This window comes from Crinia signifera, chromosome 12 (genome assembly GCF_055691185.1).
Source record: "Crinia signifera chromosome 12, ASM5569118v1, whole genome shotgun sequence".
NCBI classification, from domain to species: Eukaryota; Metazoa; Chordata; class Amphibia; order Anura; family Myobatrachidae; genus Crinia; species Crinia signifera.
This window is the reverse complement of record NC_139228.1, coordinates 19,590,446-19,610,996: the sequence shown is the minus strand read 5'-3', so window position 1 is coordinate 19,610,996 and position 20,551 is coordinate 19,590,446. Positions and strand designations below refer to the sequence as shown.

General features: G+C 44.4%; 1 protein-coding gene across 1 annotated transcript in view; it reads left to right on the top strand.

Annotated features, from left to right (window-relative positions):
* Positions 1-20,551, top strand: part of LTK (leukocyte receptor tyrosine kinase) — a 156,861-nt gene that overhangs the window by 18,679 nt on the left and 117,631 nt on the right. The gene's annotated exons all lie outside the window — the stretch shown is intronic.

Here is a 20,551-nt window from a genome sequence, read left to right as displayed (position 1 = left end):
GATGGGGCCAGACAGAGACTGCAGGGGCTACCGCCTTTCTTATGCCCCTGCCCTATACATTATACAGGGACCCATTGGAGTATATATATATAATAGGTGTGGTGCCCACACTGCACACCCAGCACCCCTGCATGATTACTTACCTCTCCAGAGTCCGTGTTGGTGCTGCTGCAGGGATATGCACATGTGCAGTAGAGATTAGTCACTGGGAACATGGCGGACGCTATATAGGTTTAGTGTAGACACTGGTACAATGCGCTGCGAGAGGAATGGGCCCACACAGTCGCACATGGGCCTCTAATGCTTTTTACCTGCCCCTGCTGGAACCATTGTAATGACAAGGTTGTTAAAACAGGACCTCCTGTCCATTATACTGGGACAACTTCAAGGATCCTAATCTTTTATTAGCTTATGGGGGCTGGGAAAGGACCAAACACTTTTCAGCATGGGGGAGGGGAGATTTATCAAAGCACGGAGAGAGAGATATAGTCATACTTGCCTACCCTCCCAGAATGGTTGGGAGGCTCCCCAAAATCAGGGCCCCCTCCCAGACCCCCGGGAAAGTGGGCAAGTCTCCCGGATGCTTCCCAAATCCCCCACACCCCCGAAGCCGCTGAAACAAATTCTGGCATTCGAGGGTCCGGAACTAAAAATAATGCAGTTAGTGTCATTTTAGTTTGTGTGGATTGGGGGGGGGGGAGGGGGGTTGTGATGTCAGCATTGTCCCTGCCTCCCAATGATCCCCTCTCTGGGCTTCTCTCAAAGAGGCAACTTTAAAAGTCCGTAAATATGGATAAAGTACCGACCAATCAGCTCTTAACTGTCACTTGCATTTAGGCTGATTGGTTTACATTGCTCCAAGCTGTGATAAATCTTCCCTTTGATGTGGTAACTTCTGGGACCACAAGACAGGCTGTTCTTTAATTCATTGCTCCCTTTATATAAACAGAAGCTGAACGTACAGGCGGTCTGGCGTAACATAATGCAGTATATAAAAAAATATATATATATAAAAGCAGGAGATCCCGGCACTCGAGCAGAATTGCTGCAAAGTCTTAGGTGCGCTTCAATCCAAATAAGGAAATGTATAACCAAAAAAGCAAGAAGTCACTCTAAGTATTTCAAAACTGCACGGCGGCAGTTTGGGCAATAAATGAGATAACACTGGTAAAGTGCAAAATCAACATTTCATGCAGGTAGCCCTTTATCAAGACATGTCTTGATAAAGGGCTACCAGCCCGAAACGTTGATTTTGCACTTTACCAGTGTTATCTCATTTATTGCCCAAACTGCCGCCGTGCAGTTTTGAAATACTTAGAGTGACTTCTTGCTTTTTTGGTTATATATATATATGCTCCTGAGGAAGTCCAGGACACTACCAGTGGACGAAACGCGTTGAGCAGAGTGGGGGATATTCCGCGGATACCCCAGAACTTTAATGCTTTGGAGAGAAAGCATACAGATAAGCTCCATTTGTTTTTACTGATGTACGGGCAATTTACTGTCCTTATTTTAATAAATACTTGTGTTTACAATATTACGCAAGGTTCTCTCTCCCTTTCTCTATATTTTCTATGTAAAACATTGGCTAAGAATTGGAACTGGCCGTGCTGAAGTGCCTTGTGACATTGATCTCATGCGATTGAACAAAGTGGTTGGATACCACTTTTAATGGTACACCTATACGATTTGGGGTGCTATTTTGTTTATGGTGGTGGTGTTTGAACACCCAATAATGCTACACTAGGAGGCGCTTTTTTCACCCTATATTTTTCATATATATATATATATATATATATATATATATATATATATATATATATATATATATATATATATATATATATAGCGTTGATTCTGGCACTCACTGCATACAAAGAATAACGATACTGGTGCCTTCCGATAGAACAGCCTAATGCTCAGCATGCAGGAGTCCTGTATACATTCGGGGTGCGGCGGCACTCAGTCAAAGAGGAAACAGAGGTACAGCCTTTAAGACGCCAACGTTTCAATATTTAATCATATTTTCGTCAGGGCATATTATTCTAATATTATGAAAAACTCGCCTCAATGATAATGAATTCCTTATTTGCGCATAAATGATTGGAAACAAGTCACATGACTAAAAATGAAATGTGTATCTAGTTAGACGTTATCTGAATGTGTGAATGAAAGATCCATAGAATGAAGGCTCATGAATACATCACATGACACAGTGTAGATGACAGGCTGGTGAGTGATACTCTGCTTCTCATATCCCATTCTCTATCCTCCGGGAGTTCTAGTATTGCAGATGTCAGAATATGTTCCACCGCCGCCCCATTCATCTTATTCACATTTATTGAATGAACCGGCTTATGTGGGGACCACTGCAGTGTAGATCATTATGTTTCTATAATTCCACTTTAATACAGGACATGTAGCATATACCGGGGTCTGTGCTCACAAGCAGTGGTGTCACAAAGGGGGGTATTAAGCAGACCCTGGGTGTCACACCAAAGTGCCGCTACTGCACGACAGGAGCCATGCAGCACCAGGGGCGAAACTACAGGTTTATCGCCCTGCCCGCTCGCTGAAATTTCAGCAGCGCCCCCCAATGGCCTTACTGTGCCAAAAGCCGCTTCTGTAGGTTCCCGCACCTTGTCTGCGGTCCCAGCTCCAGCTTCTAATGAAAACGGACTACCACAAAATGTCCGCCCCCATACAGCAGACAGTTTTTGAGACATACTCAAAAACTGTCTGCTGTATGGGGGCAGACATTTTGTGCTGGTCCGTTTAGATTACAACAAAGCCATTGTTTAGATTAGAACAAAGCCATATAGACGCTGTGCGCATATCGTCTATTGCCGGAGACAGGGGGGTCTGGGGCCTCTGGCCATGCCCCCACAGTGTTGAAAATGGGGGTGTGGCCTCGCGAGAGCATCACACGTATAGATCACGTCACCTTGCTGCTAGGCCATGTCCCCAGTATGAGACAAATGTATGATGATGCCGTGTTACAATCATTTGCACAATTTAATTTATCTGCTACGCTACTCTCTATAGACATCTACAGCTTTGATACAGACTAATGCTGGGTACACACCAGGAGGACTAGGGCCCGATCCCCTCAATCTAGATCCAATTCCGACCAATTGGATGTAGATTGTGTGCTGATTGGGCCCTTTTCTGTCCTGGTGTGGACCGATACCGATCCGATGCGCGGTCCCACGGATCGGTCGGTCGTTATTGAGATCCTACCTGCTGCAGGTAGGATCTCAATGACGACCATACAGCCGGGTGCGGGTCGCCATCGGATCGGACCCGCTCACGGTGCACATCGTGAGCGGGTCGTGCCCCCCCACGTCGCCGTGAGCGGGTCGGACGAGACACTGACGACCCGCTCACGATGTGCATCGTGAGCGGGTCGCCCTGGTGTGTACCCTACATTACTTTGATACTCAATTTGCGAGTGCTCTTCTTTTTTTGCAAGACTCTAAACGCCAATTGTTTTTGTTTTCTATTAGCCCATGTAGAACAGTATCATGTATTTATACCTTCAATATGAACAATTATCATTCGTCTACCCTACCTGGTATTAGAGAGTCTACAATAGCTATTAATTACCAACAAATCTAACTATTTATACTGAATAGAGCTTCTCACTTCTGAACAACTCCTTCTATTTGGTGGTGGAGATAATGCGGCCTGTCCTAAATGTGTGGACCCACATGGTGACTTTTGACACCTTCTCTGGTCCTGCCTAAGGGGTCTTAAGGAGTCAGTTGATTGGAGACATTGTTTCTTTTAGTATATGGCATCTGCCTTGACCCTGGTGGTATGTATTTGGGGTATTTTGGCCAAAGCAATCTATATAAAATGCTAACTATTTATCACCAGTGACCACTAGATGCCACTCAACAGAACAAATTAGTCCTTTGTGTGCTAAAAAATGTCAAACAGAAAGTGAAGGCAATTTTTGCATGGACACTGATCTATTTGAAACTTGCTGGATATGGAGAGAGGGATTTGAGGTAGGAGCAGATAGGGACTGGGGGTGGGATAGAGATTTTGTGGACTAAAAACTGCCACAGCTCAAAGTTAAAGTACATTGCTAAATTGGTTATTTTGACGGGCTATTAACTAGTGTTTGATAAGTGCTGTATACCAGGAAATATATTCTTAACTTATGGCGAAAGTCTGTATTACCAGTTGTATGTCACCAAGTCTATAGAATTGTCTATTATGGTTTGCGATGTCAACCCACAACTCTTCAGTTATTGTTATTTTTGTAATGTTTTGTTTATATTTCCTTGTTACAAACTACTATTTGCTTTGCAAACTTATTGTTGTTTTTCTGAGTCTTATGTTTGTATTCAACATTCTGTCCCATTTGCATCAATATTACTGTGCACTTTAGTTTTATTCATGTTCTCTTTGATTTCTATTTGTATGTATGGTTGTGCAAAATTCAAGTACTCAAAACTTAAGAAAAAAAATCATTGGGACAGGGGCCCCTTCAATGTGTTGCTGTGGGGCCCACAAAGTTCTGGTTACGCCCTGGTACCATCACCTTTAAGGAACGCTCCATGCACACTCATGGTCGCTAGGACGACACTATGAAAGTCGACATACCTTATGTTGACGGGACTTAGATTGAGACATGGAAAATGTCGACATGGCTAAGGTCGGAAGATCGACGTAAGCATTAGGTCAACAAGGGCAAGGTCGACAATCAAAAGGTTGACATGAATCTTTCACGGTTTTTTTTTTTTTAAGCGAACTTGTGCCGACAGGCGGTATTTTATACCCTATCATCCACTAGGGCAGGACCGGCCAACCTGTGGCTCTCCAGATGTTGTGAAACTACAAATCCCAGCATGCCTTGCCACAGTTTTAACACTCCCTTATAGTAAAACTGTGGCAATGCATGATGGGATTTGTAGTTTCACAACATCTGGAGAGCCACAGGTTGGCCAGGCCTGCACTAGGGCATGGAGGGAGGATTTCATAGTGTGCTAAGTGCAGCATGACGAGTGCATCGGAACACTGGTGTCCATGTTGACCTATACCACAGCAATGACCTACTGTACATGTATATTAAATAGCTATTACTGCATACTTGCCTACTTTTGAAAACTAGGGAGATTATAGTTGGTAGTAGAATTTTGCACAGCGCCCCATTGAGGGGGCGTGTCATGCTCCACCCAACAGGCGTGGTCTAGTTCCATATATGGAGACCTAAAAGTGAAAAGAGATTGTGAACGTGGCACCTAGAAGCGTGGCCGTGTACTGCTACATCTGAGAGGAATCTTGTAAAATGACTTCTATCCAAATGTAGATGAGCCCAAAGCAGTTAGTAAGAGCTACTATACTTGGTAAAGTGCTGGGAAATGGTGCTGATGATTCAATGTAAATGTATCGGTCTCTCATTCCTTTTTTCCCACAAATTGTAACAGTGTAATGTGGGCTAGGGGACATATGGGAGATTGCTAGACTAATGAGGGAGAGAGGGAGATTGCTGCTATTTCAGGGAATCTCCTGCAGAATGCAGGAGGGTAGGCAACTATGTATTACTGACCTCTTTTGATCCGGTCTATACAGGGCCGGTGCAAGGCACCGGAGCACCCCAGGTGAGTCGGGGTGGGGGCGCCCCGGTGTCTGCCGCCCTGGGTGCCTGTCCTGCAGTCAATAACAAATAACGAGCGCTATCCGCCGGGCTATGCGGAAGCACTTCTGTTTTGGAAACACTGGCCGCACGGCGCACGCTGATTGGCTGAATCTCAGTCAATCAGCGTACGGCCAGTGTTTCCAAAACAGAAGCGCTTCTGCATAGCCCAGCGGATAGCGCTCGTTATTTCTTATTGACTGCAGGGACCCGCCGCCAGCTTTATATACGCACAGCGCCGCAGGAAAGGTACCCAGGCGGCAAGGGGGGCGAAATACCACCCTCCAGTGGCCGGCGCCCTAGGCAAATGCCTAGATTTGCCTAGTGGTGGCGCCGGCCCTGGGTCTATACCTTGGCATCTTTTCTGATGTTCACTCACTGCCCTTATACAGTATATACTACAGTATTATAGGATATTTTGCAATGCAAATCATTAGGTACTCACTGAGATTACAGAGGCTGAAACCTATCCATATAATTAAAGTACTGAAATAATAGAGATATTTAACAGACCTTCTTGGAAGTGAAAACAGCTGTTTAGCTAAAACACGACGTGTGCAGGAAGCTTCCACAACACTCACAGGTAGAGCCTGAGTATTGCCATATATTTACAGAAGATACTGACAATTACAGGCCTAGCGTGAGGAGTTGGGGTACAGACACAAGGCCGTGAAGCTGCAGGTCCTCATGTTCCTGCATAACACACAGGGAACCTGCTGTGAGAGGATTGTTGTGAATTGCAATTAATTTCTAATAAGACATTGTTTGCATACAAAGTTAATCTGCGGTCAAGAGCATGTGTAATGTGCATAGTCTAATATGTTTGGGTGTAAGAGTAAAGAGAGGCAAATACAAACTGAAAATGCATTGCGCTGATGAATGTATATTATGGGATTAGGATAATTGTAGCACTTTGTCATTTATCCAGCTCTTGAGTATTGCCACTTAATACGCCTCGGTTGTGTAATTTATAAATAGATTGTGGATATTTATGCCAAATTCCTGTTGCCCTCATAACAAGTTATCTACAGGATGACTAATATATACTCATCACCATGACAACAGGACACAAAAGGGACAAATGCTACACATTACCGGCTGTTACGCAAAATGTAACGTCATTTCCAGACACAGGGAAGAAGCAGATATGCGGAGCCTAGTGACATGATTGTATGCTAAATTGCGTTAATTTAGCCACACTATGCCTGACCCTGCCCCAATCACTGCCCACCTACTTCTCCTCTCCAGGCATCCCCCTGAGAGAGGAATAAATAAATGTAGACAAGTGTGCCAATTTTTTATTTTTTGCAATTTTTATTTCCGATTCACAGGAGACTCATTGGGGTCGATCCTACTAAATGCAAACGGTGTGAGGTGCCATTCCAACGGTGTTTAAAAGCCAGCAACGGCACCTGATCTCGCCCCCTTCACGGGCTGGTTTCAGCCTGAATTCACTGAAGATTGATTCAAATCGATTTACCACTGCTCTGGGGTGCTTGGTCTTATTGCGGTCCTGGATTATCAGCGCAAAGCATATGTTTTTTTAAATTATTCAATGAATTGAAATAACTTTATTAATTTTAGTTACGGCGCTCAGCTCTTGAGTTCTTACATGCCTGTCTATTGTAATATAGCCTCGATTCTTAAGCCCCATACACACTAAGCGATATTACAAACAATATCACTCATGTTGGCCCTTCTGAGCGATATTGTTGGTAATATCTTCCAGTGTGTATGTGTGCTCTCATGGGCCGTTAAGAATATCCTCCTTCTGTATTAACAAAGCAGGGACATGTCGTAATTGAATGATATAATTGTATTGTCCGGTGTGTATGCACTACATCATTCCCCCAGCAGGGAATGGAAATATTGACAATATCATTCATAAACAAAAGCGTCTATTGCAGGGTTGCCTACCCTCCCGCAATGGCCCGGAGGGTCCCGGAAATCAGGTCCTCCTCCCGGCCCCCGGCAAAGGGGGAAACCCTCCCAGAGAGCTGTCCAGCTTTCGCGACCCCCCCTCGGTGGTGGGGTCTGTGGGTCAAATTACACTAATTGCGTCATTTTAGCCCCGCCTACCACAGTGAAATGCCTGAAAGAACGGCTTTGCACTGTGGGGGGTGTGGCTAAAATGCCGCAATCATGCTGGCCATGCCCCCAAACAAATAGCCCCTCCTGTGCTCCTTTTTGATTCTAATCTATACTCATCTGTGCAAGCCGTTTGTACAGAGCAGTGCAGGCGGGGGGCGCAACTCGAGTAGTGCCCATGGGAACACACAGCATTTCATGCGCATCCCCGTGAAAATGCTGTGATTTCCCATGGTAATTCGCCCGCGACGCGCGTGTCGGGGGCGAGCAGCTGATGTCACATTATGTCAGCTGCCCGCCCTCTTCTTGTACCAAGGCGCCGCATATCTAAGTCACCGGAGAGTGACTTAAGGTGGCCATACACTGCTGCGGGAGGGAGGTCCAAAGTCGGGTGGCCGGCAGGTCCAACCACCAACTCAGGTCTGACATGGGGATATTAAACGGACCTGATTTGGGCCGATTTGACGGCCTGATCGTTGGAATAGGCTCATTGTATTTAGATTTAAGAGCGCCTTAGAAATCATTCGATGGTCGTCGACAATGGAGGATATTGATAACAACCCATGGGAGCGCACATAATTAACGTCATCTAGCGTACACACTATACAATATTACAAACGAAGGGCCAAAACGAGTGATATTGTTTGTAATATCGCTTAGTGTGTATGGAGTTATGAATCAAGCCTATTGTTATTAAAATAGGCAGGCAGGTAGGAACTCAAGAGCTGAGCACCATAACAAAAATCAATAAAGTTATTTAAATTCATTAAATAATAGAAAAAAAGATATGCTTTGCGCTGCAAAGCCAAGGTTACAATCAGACCAGGCAGCCGAGAGCAGAGACCAATCGATTTGATTCCAATCTAAATTCACAAGCAATTCAAAATCATTATCAAGTTCCTGGAATATCTCACAATTGCTCCTTTGCTTGTGAAACCTGTTCTCCGATCATGAATTACGTCAGTAATAGAGTTCCTGTGAATCATAACAAATAGGGGATGAATCCTAAAAAATGGTCAAGACTCTTACAGTGGTAAATGTAGTTGACTGTGACTTGCAGGCACCAGTTGTTAGGCAAAACACCTTGTGTGTGACAGACGATGAGCCCCTGTGTTACATAATTCGGGTATGGGTCATTGATTCGACCACTGAAGGTTGACATGCCTAAACAACAACAAAAAGTGAAAACCCCATGTCGACCTTTTGACGGTCCACCTACCCATTGTCAACCTAATACTTGTGTCAACCTTCCATCCATGTCAAGCTTAGGCATGTCGACCGTATACCATTAATGTATCTCTCGTTTACATAAGGGCCTGGCATTGCATGATTGTATAGAGTCCATTTGTTGACCATTTTGTGGGCGGGGGAGCGGCGGGCAGGGGTACTCGCCCATAAGAATGCTGGCGTTCCTTTGTTAATCGCCTGGTGAGGTGGGCCGCGGGGACGGGCGGCTGACATCACTGGCTGTCAGCTGCCCGCCCATTTCACCAAGAACGCATATAAAAGTGACCTGAGAGTTACTTTATATATGCGTGCGCACACCACATCTTTCGATGGTCGGACAATAAAAGTGTACAAATGTAAAAAAAAAAAAAAATCTTGAAAATATTTTTAAATACGTAAAAAAAAAATCATAGACTAAAACGATACTCTCCTCATATGTTTCTCTAATAATGTCCTTCTGTTGTCACCTCCCTGAGCGCTGTCCCATTAAACCATTGCAGGTTTATCATTGGAAGTGGTCAGGCTGGTGAGACGCTGTTACTGTATTCTCTCCTCTGTACAAACGCTCAGAAAATATCAGGAACTTTTTCATGTTTTCATTTTATCTGCTGCGGAAATCAGGGCTTAGATACCTCAGTGACTTTTTACAATATCAGAGACATTCTATAGTATTTTACATTCTTGTCAGTGGACTTCAGCCTCTTTGCGTTGTAATCAATCTACATTTGTAGCATTTATGTGTTACAAGGGAAGATCTCAGACACATTAGTGAGATGATCATGGAACAGCATTAGATATCTGATGCTTCCAAACTGCTAGTGGGATTCCAATCTCATAAGCAGCCAGACTTAAGGTGCATACACACTCTACAATTTTTTTGACCAATTTCGTTGAAAGACATTTCCCTTGAACCCAGTGTCCTGGACAAAAGATGTTGATGACAGACGAAAGATGAAAGATCTAGCTCCAGTTTATAGGCTCTTTTAGAAAGATATCCAAAATACTATTTTTTTAGTCATGTTTCACCGATGCAGTTTGGACTATTAAAAAAAAAAAAAAAAAAGGAATATGCGAAATTGTCTAAAAAACAACTAAAAGCGTTTGCAATTGAATAGTAAAGTTCTTTTTTTCGGCTAGTTGAACAAAACCGACTGACTTAAATAACCTCCCCCACGAAAGCTCCTGACCATTAGTACCAGTAATTATTCTTAGCAAGGATGGAATGAAAACAAAACAAATGATGATTAGTACTATAAAAAGGATTAGCAATTAAAATGAAGATTACAATGCAATATGATGTCACTAGTAGTAACGATCTCTTTGTGTGTTTTATGGTGCATACAGAAAATATCCCCATTGTGGTTAGCTGGAGGACTGGTGTATGTCTTTTACACTGTGTTCTGAGAAAAGAAACATGCAGCCAGTAAAACATTTCCCATTCTACAAATAAAAGCAGAACTAGAAGAGCCTACTTCTAAATTCCGCAAATTTCGAAATGTGGGCGCAAATTCAGCGTAAATTCCTTATAAGCAGCGGCAGCAGAGGGTCGATAACACTTCCTACCTGCCAATGGTCTCCCTGCATGTGTCCAAAATGGGCGTGTCACTGCAGAAGAGGGGTGTGACCTTGCCAATTACATCACTATGGGGGTGTGCCCACACAGAAAGCCCCCTGGTTACATCCCTCTTAGGCTTATAACGCTGCACATCCTGTCAGTACATTTACATCTATTTTCAACCCTCGCACACAAAACCCACAACTATTATCAATGTCTAAAGACATTGCTTCCTATTTTAAAGACACAATTGTTAACATCAGACATGAAATTACCTCTCTCAGCCAGTAACCTGATTCATTCCTTCCCTGAACTCTCTGGCACCTTCTCTTAATTTAATTTTATAATTCTACTCCACCACTTCTCCTCTTAATTCTATCAATACCCACAAATCAGTTTATCCATCTTTCCTGTACTTATTTCATTCAAATCTGCAAATCTCTCTCTCTACTATAGATATATTGGCACATCTGGCTGTGTATGAGAGACCCAGTTGCATGACAGGGACTGACCTTTTGATCAGCATGCGTAAATACTTACTGGTATTGGCCGATCGATATGCATGTATACTTACTGGGATTGGCCGATCGATGTGTGTGTGTGTACTTACCTGTGGGTCCACCAACATATCTGTCAGGTGTGTACCCAGCCAAAGGTAGTGATTGAATGTATGTATCCATACTCAATTAGTCCTTTTCTCCTGGATCTCTGCTGCATTTGATACATTTGATACTCTCTCTTTACATATAAACGCTACAATCTGAAGGCCTTCAGGATACAGTCCTATCCTGATGATCATCCTACTTCTCTAATTGCACCTTCAGTGTTTGCTCCTTTGCACTTCCTTCACAAGTTGAAGTGCCACATAGCTTAATCCTCTGTCTTCTACTCTTCTTTACGTATACTGTATTTAAGCTATTTTTGGTATTCGTTTCCTAGCACGGCGCCATCGATTTTCAGTCGTATGGCATCTTATGCATTGTATCGCATCGCATGCCATATAGCCGCATGCGATGCGATGCAATTTAAGCATTTAACGCTTCGGGTTGGCGTTGATAGTGCGGGTGGCGTGGGGGTGCATTTAACATAGGAATGCATTTTCTGGTGTGAAAGGGGTATTATTTCAAATAGCCGGTACCTGCAGTGCTCTGAATACAGCCAGGCTCTGCCACTGTCAGTGGCTATCACTTCTGCCTGGCGGCGGCTGTCCCCCATTTACCGCGAGCATGTATTCCCCCTTGGCAATGAGCATGTAATCCCACATGGCAACGAGTATGGAACCTCTGGCAATGAGCATGGAACCCTTGGCAATGAGCATATAGATAAGCAGCACTTACGTAGCATAATTTTTAATAGGCATTATGGTGTTTGGCATAACACATAATGGACATAATTGCGTATAACTTAACGTGTAATGCACATTATGGTGTAAATGTTTAATGTGAGGCTTTGGTGGACAATGTCCCTGTTTATGAAGCGTATTGTGAATTTTGGCTTAATCTGTGTGGCATTATGTGAATTCTGGCTCAATCCGTGTGGCATTATGTGAATTTTGGCTCAATCCGTGTGGCATTATGTGAATTCTGGCTCAATCCATGTGGCATTACGTCAATTTTGTCTCATTCCATTTGGCATTATGTGTAAGGGGCAAGTATAATGGGGTCTAGTATTTTGTTGCATAATGTGTAGAAGTTGTATATGGTGTTGTACACTACACTCAAGGACACGCCCCCTGTTGAGTGGCCACACACCCTTTTGCAGAGCACGCCTTCGGCGCGCGCACAACTACATCCTTCACTTTTGTCGCCATGGTGGGCCTGTGTACTTTAAATGCCAGTGACTATTTTTAATCCCATTCCCACCCTCTCTCTGCTGCTCTCTTAGCATGTACGCTGGCACCACTAACAGCGCCCCTCCCCCACCTAAACCCTCTTTTATCATGATGCCCCCCCCCCCCGGTCATTTTATCCTGGATCCGTCCCTGTATACAGGCAACCAATGGAGGGACTGGCCGAGCAGATCAGAAGATGTTGAATGTCTAGCCAGGAAGATCAGCCTCGCAGCTGCATTCAAAATTGATTGTAGCGTGAGAGTCTGGATTAACGTTTTTGCAGTGTCTTGTGTAAGGTACAGACAAATTTTGGACATGTTTTTTAGATGCATGGAACATGATTTAGAGACAGATTGAATGTGAGGAATGAAGGACAGTTCAGATTCGAGGATGACCCCTAGGCAGCGAGTTTGTGGAATAGGATTAATTGTTGTGTTCTCAACAGTTATAGAGATATTAGGTTGGTAACTACTCGGCTGGTGGGAATATAATGAATTCTGTTTTGAGTTTGAGGTGGCGAGATGAAATGGCAGAAGGACATTCAGAGACACGGAGCAATACTGATGGTGACAATTCCGGGGAGGATAGATAGATTTGAGTATCATCAGCGAACAGATGATACTGAAATCCAAAAGAGTGGATTAGTTTCCCATGTGAGGAGGTATAGATTGAGAAAAGCAGAGGACCTAAGACTGAGCCTTGTGGTACTCCAACTGACAGAGGTAGTGAGGAGGAGGTAGAATCAGAGAAGCCAACACTGAAAGAGCGATTAGATAGGTAAGATGAGAACCAGGAAAGGGCGGTGTTCTGAAGACCTAGGCAGTGTAGTGTTTGTATGAGAAGAGAATGGTCAACATGATGTTGGGAGCATGACCTTCAGGCACTGCTTGAAGTCATTGGGTGTGTTGGTAGCATGTTACTGACTGCAGCCTTAGCATTACTTCTCAGAAGCTGCGATTGGAGAACATTGAATTTGATACATTGTAGGATCAGTCAGGAATACCAATTGACTGATGTGTGCCATGACACATGCAAACATAGAAGCTTCCGTATGATTTCAGTAATGGCCCCATTCATCATTAGAGTGCTCATGCAGAGGTCCGACATGGGAAAAGGACCCATTGGGATCCCTCCTCCTCCTGCTCAGGGCCTCTCCGTACACATGCTGACATTTATTCCTCATATATCATCATTACACCTTCTACACCCCAGCCATAAAACTCCTGATGTTTCAGGAGACACACAAAACTGCAAAACCTCTGACAAACACCCCCGTAGTTCTTTTACAGTCCGTAGCGATAAAATGTGCAGCCAATTAGTGCTCCACAGCGAGTCCACATGAAATATAATAATTGTGTGTCTTTTGTTATTAACTTAGTAGAAATTGTCATATTGCAAATTCAAACGAAAGCAATTAGCACATGTGGGATGCATGTAAACTAATCCTTATTAAGAACATTATTAAGAACATTTGCACTTTTATAATGGAAATGAAGTGACTGTGTGATTTAAGACTAGGAAATACAACAACATCTTTAATAGTATAACATGACAGAGGATTATAATTGTACTCTTACTGTTGGCAACTGGAAAACATTCTCTTGTTAATTGTGGTTATAAAAAAAAAACAAATACTGTAACAAATAAATGAGATTCTTTGATTAGCATTCAGGCATACCTCCGCATGACCTTCCCGTTTTTTGGGGGATGGTCCCGCGTTCTGCCCGGGTGTGTGTGTGTGTGTGTGTGTGTGTGTGGGGGGGGGGGGGGGGGTGGGGGTATTGGAGTCCCCCCAGCCTGAAGGGATAGATGCTGTGCGCATGCACGACTGCGAATGGATCAACACTCTGTTCGCCGTGGCCGCTCGCACCTGCACACAAATGCGCATGCGCAGTGGAGAAAGATCGCTCACTGAATTCGCAACAGTGTGCATGGACCAGAAAAAGGTCCAAAATGTGTGATTATTGTAGCCCATCGGTTAGCATGGGGTAACACTATCTGCTGCTTGTGCTATTGGATAGGCGCTTCTGTCCCCTCCCCCAGATACATCCAGGAGATACATCATACTTCCAATTTGTGGATATCGCTTGAAACCGTGTGTCTTTGGGGGATATCAAACACATTTCGTTGAACTCATTGAAAATCTACTAGCTGGCAGTCTGAGTCGTGGGCTTGACTCGGGGTGCTAAGCGGCCAGCTACAGTGTACCCACAATGAGCATGCGGGCATCTGTAACCACCAAAGTCTTACCGTCACGTAACAATATGTAACATACTATGCAGTCTAGATGGGGAAACAACAGTAGGCTATAAGAAGATAATTTGTTTCTTCAGGGTACTATTAAGGGTTCAGAATCTTACAGGGTATCATGGCAACCACAGTCACTGGATCCTGGGAAAACTACTCCAAATTTGGAAGACTCCCAGAAATCCTGCAAACATAAACAAGTATGGCCTTTGGGTATCGTAACCATAATAATACAGATGCATGATAATGGGTGAAGAATGGATGGAGCCAGTTACAGGTTTAGAATATCATAGAACTCCAGATATAGGGCCTGAGGCAGAGGCACGTGCAGCAGCAGCAGCAGCAGGGTGTTTTGGCGGTCGCCCATCTATCAGTTTTTCATGCAAATGCCCTACAAACTCCTTCCCAATTGTGCTGCCGAATGTGAACAAACTGAGCCTCTCCATCTAGCACCTGTGCGTGCGGTTTTACTGATTGGTGCATTTTTGGAAACTACCATCAAAAATTGTACCAGATGTCATTTCCCAATCTGAACACAGCCTCCTATTGATACAGTTGTGTGCAGTGGCGTAGCTACTTATTATGTGCCCCCCCCCGCCGCTAAAAAGAATTTGCCCCCACTCCCCCTCCTCCTCAGTGTCTTTATTTCTCAAATGAAGTGATCCCAGGGAGATAATATATTTAGGGTTGTTCTTGTGATTCGTAAGCGGGGTTTAAGCTGCGATTCCCAATTAGTGCTGGGTTATCAACTGTTGCTCAAATTGCTATAGTCGACATGGTGTCGTCTTTTCAGTAGTTACATCACACTTGTAATTTCTATAAATGCAATAGTTGTAACTTAGTCCATAGAGCAATAGTGTTTCGCATGTATTGATTATAACAGTTCTTGTTATCTGTGTATTGGCCCAATGGCTTCTGCGGATAGGTTTACTGTCAGAGTAAGCCTGCAGATTGGTGGTATTGCATGTACAAGGAACAGTTAATTGCAGAGTCAGAAAGACACCATATCGCAGCATAGTGTCACCCCTTGGCATAAATACTGATAGATTCCTTCGTCATTAACAGATTATGAAGGCCATGGATGATGTGTCGACTGTCGTAGTCGACACCGTATCAACTCACAAAAAACCCTTGTTTCTATAGCACACAATGATGACACGCTCCAAATATGCGTGTTTATTGTTTAGTATTTCGGGTGTGGTTAACCCTGGTGTTTACCGCTAGTTTGAGCTTAATTAATAGATTGTTTTAATAATATCCCACTTGTGTATATTTGCACATACAATGGTTGTGGTATTTTCTTCGGAGCAATGGTGTTTAAGATACTTTTTATCTGGGTATTTAGCCCATGGCTTTCACAGATAAACTAGCTGTCTGAGTAAAACTGCAAATGGATGTTGCAAGTGTGGGAAACAATTGTTGCAGTATCCAAAAAATTATTGCAACATTGTCACCCCTGGCATTTATATTGACAATTTTCTTTGTCGTATTCGGGTATGGGAGCCATGGGTGATATGTTGGTAGTTGTGGTCGACACACTGTTGAATCATAGACAGACTTTATTTCTGTAACACACTATGGTGATAGGCTCCAAGTATATGAGGTGGGTATTCACTTGTAAAGGGTGCGGTTTAACCCTGATGTTACCGCTGCATGTGGGTTTGATCAGCAGGCATTACACATGTCTGCTGTTGATCAACATAGGTTTAAAGTTTATTCACATGAGACACATAGTGCACTAATATCTATAATCCCTAAGGTATGTAGTACAATGAGTATAGTGACCCGAGTCGTTCCTCTTATAAGTATAATGGCTCTGTGGCCATATGAGGTAACTGACTGCCTCTCAGTGTAATACCGGGATTAGTCTTTAGCTGATACGTGACATGCTCATATTAGCATGTCGTCAGCCAAGCTCGTGTCTAGTTGCCGCTGCTGCTCTTTTAAGAGATACAGGGTCAGCAGCCGGTACAAGACACTTCTGAGTAAAAATAACCTGTGGGTAAAAATGTCAGAAATAAAAATGCAATGCTAGTATATGGCGAACGAGTAGGCACCACCGCTAGCCGGCGCGCGCTTCGCCTCCAGCTTTTTCAAGGCCTTGTCAATATAAATGCCAGGGGTGACAATGTTGCAATAATTTTTTGGATACTGCAACAATTGTTTCCCACACTTGCAACATCCATTTGCAGTTTTACTCAGACAGCTAGTTTATCTGTGAAAGCCATGGGCTAAATACCCAGATAAAAAGTATCTTAAACACCATTGCTCCGAAGAAAATACCACAACCATTGTATGTGCAAATATACACAAGTGGGATATTATTAAAACAATCTATTAATTAAGCTCAAACTAGCGGTAAACACCAGGGTTAACCACACCCGAAATACTAAACAATAAACACGCATATTTGGAGCGTGTCATCATTGTGTGCTATAGAAACAAGGGTTTTTTGTGAGTTGATACGGTGTCGACTACGACAGTCGACACATCATCCATGGCCTTCATAATCTGTTAATGACAAAGGAATCTATCAGTATTTATGCCAAGGGGTGACACTATGCTGCGATAAGGTGTCTTTCTGACTCTGCAATTAACTGTTCCTTGTACATGCAATACCACCAATCTGCAGGCTTACTCTGACAGTAAACCTATCCGCAGAAGCCATTGGGCCAATACACAGATAACAAGAACTGTTATAATCAATACATGCGAAACACTATTGCTCTATGGACTAAGTTACAACTATTGCATTTATAGAAATTACAAGTGTGATGTAACTACTGAAAAGACGACACCATGTCGACTATAGCAATTTGAGCAACAGTTGATAACCCAGCACTAATTGGGAATCGCAGCTTAAGGCCCCCATACACTATACGATTTTGGGACGATTTCATATGATTTCGGCACTTTGGGCCGATAACCGGATGAAATCGCCCCAAAATCGCAGGTGTGTGATGTATGATCCGATCCGATGCGCGGTCCCGTGCGCATCGGACCGGATCAGGGAGGTCGGACGGTCAGCACATAAGATCATCCGACCTCCCTGTATGCTATGCATATGCCTGCCCACCTGTCAGGCATATGCATGCAGACACCGGGGGGCGGGGGAGCACGGCGGGCAGACACACTGACCTGGCCGGGCAGCTGTGATCAGAAATAGCAGCGCTGCCGCTGCGGGACGGGATGGGACGCACAGTGGCGGCTATTAGATTTTTAAAATCCCTGTCAAATGACCGGCCGTTCTGTGATTGGCTGAGAGCTCTCTCAGCCAATCACAGAATGGCCGGTCATTTGACAGGAATTTTTAAAATCTAATAGCCGCCACTGTGCGTCCCGTCCCGTCCCGCAGCGGCAGCGCTGCTATTTCTGATCACAGCTGCCCGGCCAGGTCAGCATCACTCGCCGCACCCGGCACCCGCCGGGAACACATTTGTTTGCCGCCGCCCGCCCCCACTACTGATACAGAGTGATCACAAACTCATTCACAACGGCATCCAAATTCACAGCTTAATCGTAAGAACGAGGACCATCAACTGTAACGGCCCCCATACACTAGGGCGACTTGTCCTTAGGACAAGTCGCCCCCGACTTCCCCCTGAGCTTCCCCGGCTGCTCCCGGGGGGAGCTTGATTAGATTGGCACTTGATGTGCCATTTTTTACATGTGATAAATCGTCTCGATTTATCACATGTAAAAAACCCGGGGAGCAGGGGGGGGGGGGGGGGGGCTACAGAGCAGGGCTGCTGGTGGGAGCAGGGGGGGCTGGGGACGCTGCGGGGGACACAGGCGGCATAGAGCCGGGCAGAGGGAGCCGGGAGCTGTGCTAGAAAAAAAAAGCCTATACAATGAATGGGCAGCCTGTGATTGGCTGAGCGCTCTCTCAGCCAATTGCTGACTGGCTGAGAGAGCGCTCAGCCAATCACAGGCCGCCCATTCATTGTATGGGCTTTTTTTTTTTATTCAGTACTGACAGCTCCCGGCTCCCCCTGCCCGGCTCTATGCCGCCTGTGTCCCCCGCAGCGTCCCCAGCCCCCCCTGCTCCCTCCACCGCCGCGCCGCCCCACTAGGTCCCAAGTCGGGTGGTCGGACGTGCAGCAGGTCCAACCACCCGACGCAGATCCGATGCGCACGGGACCGCGCATCGGATCTGAGGGGACATCAAAACTAGCCGATTTTGGTCCCATTTTGGCCAGATCCGACTAATCTGGCCGAAATCTGACCAAAATCGGCTAGTGTATGGGGGCCTTAAGGGTAGCCCTATGGCTTTGCGGGTGTGGTATGACTGTGGTATGATCCCAACAGTCATTATATCGACATCGGAATCCCAACTGCCAGTGTTTCGACAGGAGGGCGAGCGCAAACAAGCCCCTTGCGGCCTCGCCACACTGCGTTCGCCACAGGTTCTGTTCTTCCTCTATGGGGATTGTGGACCCCCATATGGGAGAACATACCTGTAAGTTGGGACCCCCCCTGTCAGAGCACCGGCAGTCCTGATTCCAATGTCGGTATACTGACTATCAGGATCCCGATTGTCATCCGGCACCCAGTTTGGCAGACAAGCAAAGCTTGTGCCATGTTTCTCTACATACATGATTGTAGATGAAGGTAGATACACACCCCAGCGATAGTCCTGACACACCTGCGTTTCTGCCACCCCTCCCTGTTAACTACCCCCAAAGGACCCTTCCTGCCAATCAAACTATGTTATAGTTCTCAGCGCAAGAGTGATACCTTGGCGCATGTACAGTGTAACTGTGGCACATTCCTAGTCTGCCGATAACCGCGCCACTGCATGAAAATCGGCATTGCGTAGAGACATGAATTATGCCCGTGTGTGACTCAGAATCTACAGAACATACGCATAGAAACACTCAAGAGCTGATCTCCACAAATAAATAAAAACAATACCGTGATTTAAAATCACTAACCAAAATAATAATCTTCCATACAAAATAAAATGCTTTGTGCTGAAAAGCCAGGACTGCAATTAGGCCAAGCACCTGGAAGCGGAGATCAATCGATTTGATTTCAATATATATACACAAGCAATTGTAAAGCCTGATAACGTGAAGTTCTTGGAATATTTCACAATTGCAGCTCTGCTTCTGAAACCTGTTCTCCGATCATGAATTACAGCCGTATTAGAGTCTCCTGTGAATCATAAACAAAACAGACATAAAAGAAAGAAATGGTCAAGACTTCTATAGGGGTAAATGTGATAGACTGCGACTTGCAGGCACCAGCGAGTTCCCGGCGAGACTAGCGGGTGTTTTAAAGCGGCAGTTGTTTAAAAGGCAAAATACCTTGTGTGCGTGTGACAGACGACGATCCCCTGTGTTACATCTTGCGGCAAAAGCATAATAATTCATCTCTCGTTTACATAAGAGCCTAGTATTGCATGATTATACTGACCATACATGTGATTTACATGCTTTATAGTAAGTGATGAACAAAGCTTAAAGTGATTTATATACATTATGCAGTGTATGGATGATGTCGCGCGGCTCATGAAAGGAAACTGATTTTTGTGTGTAGAATAAAATGCATTCAAGTTATTATTATAGTTTACAGTAATTCATGCTTCCTGGGTTGGTGGAATAAGATGGTCACTATATATAGTCAAACAACAGTAGACTATAAGCAGCTCTGTATAAAATGTCAGTAGTGATCATGTTCAGCGTAGTTAGTGATGACAAACAACAGCTCAACGTCTAGAAAGGCTCAACAGCCCTAGCACCAGTAGCAAGTCCAATGGTGAGCCACTTTAAAATAAGAACATTAACATTGTTCAACATTCAATGTAGACCATTTTTTAATAAAAAATGACAAATATTTTAAACATTTAAACCAGACTGTTTGAATTGCAAAAAAATAAAATAATGGCAGGTGTGCTGTTTAAGTTGAGCAGCAATCTAGCTGATACAGCCTTAAACTGGCACCGATGGATTTC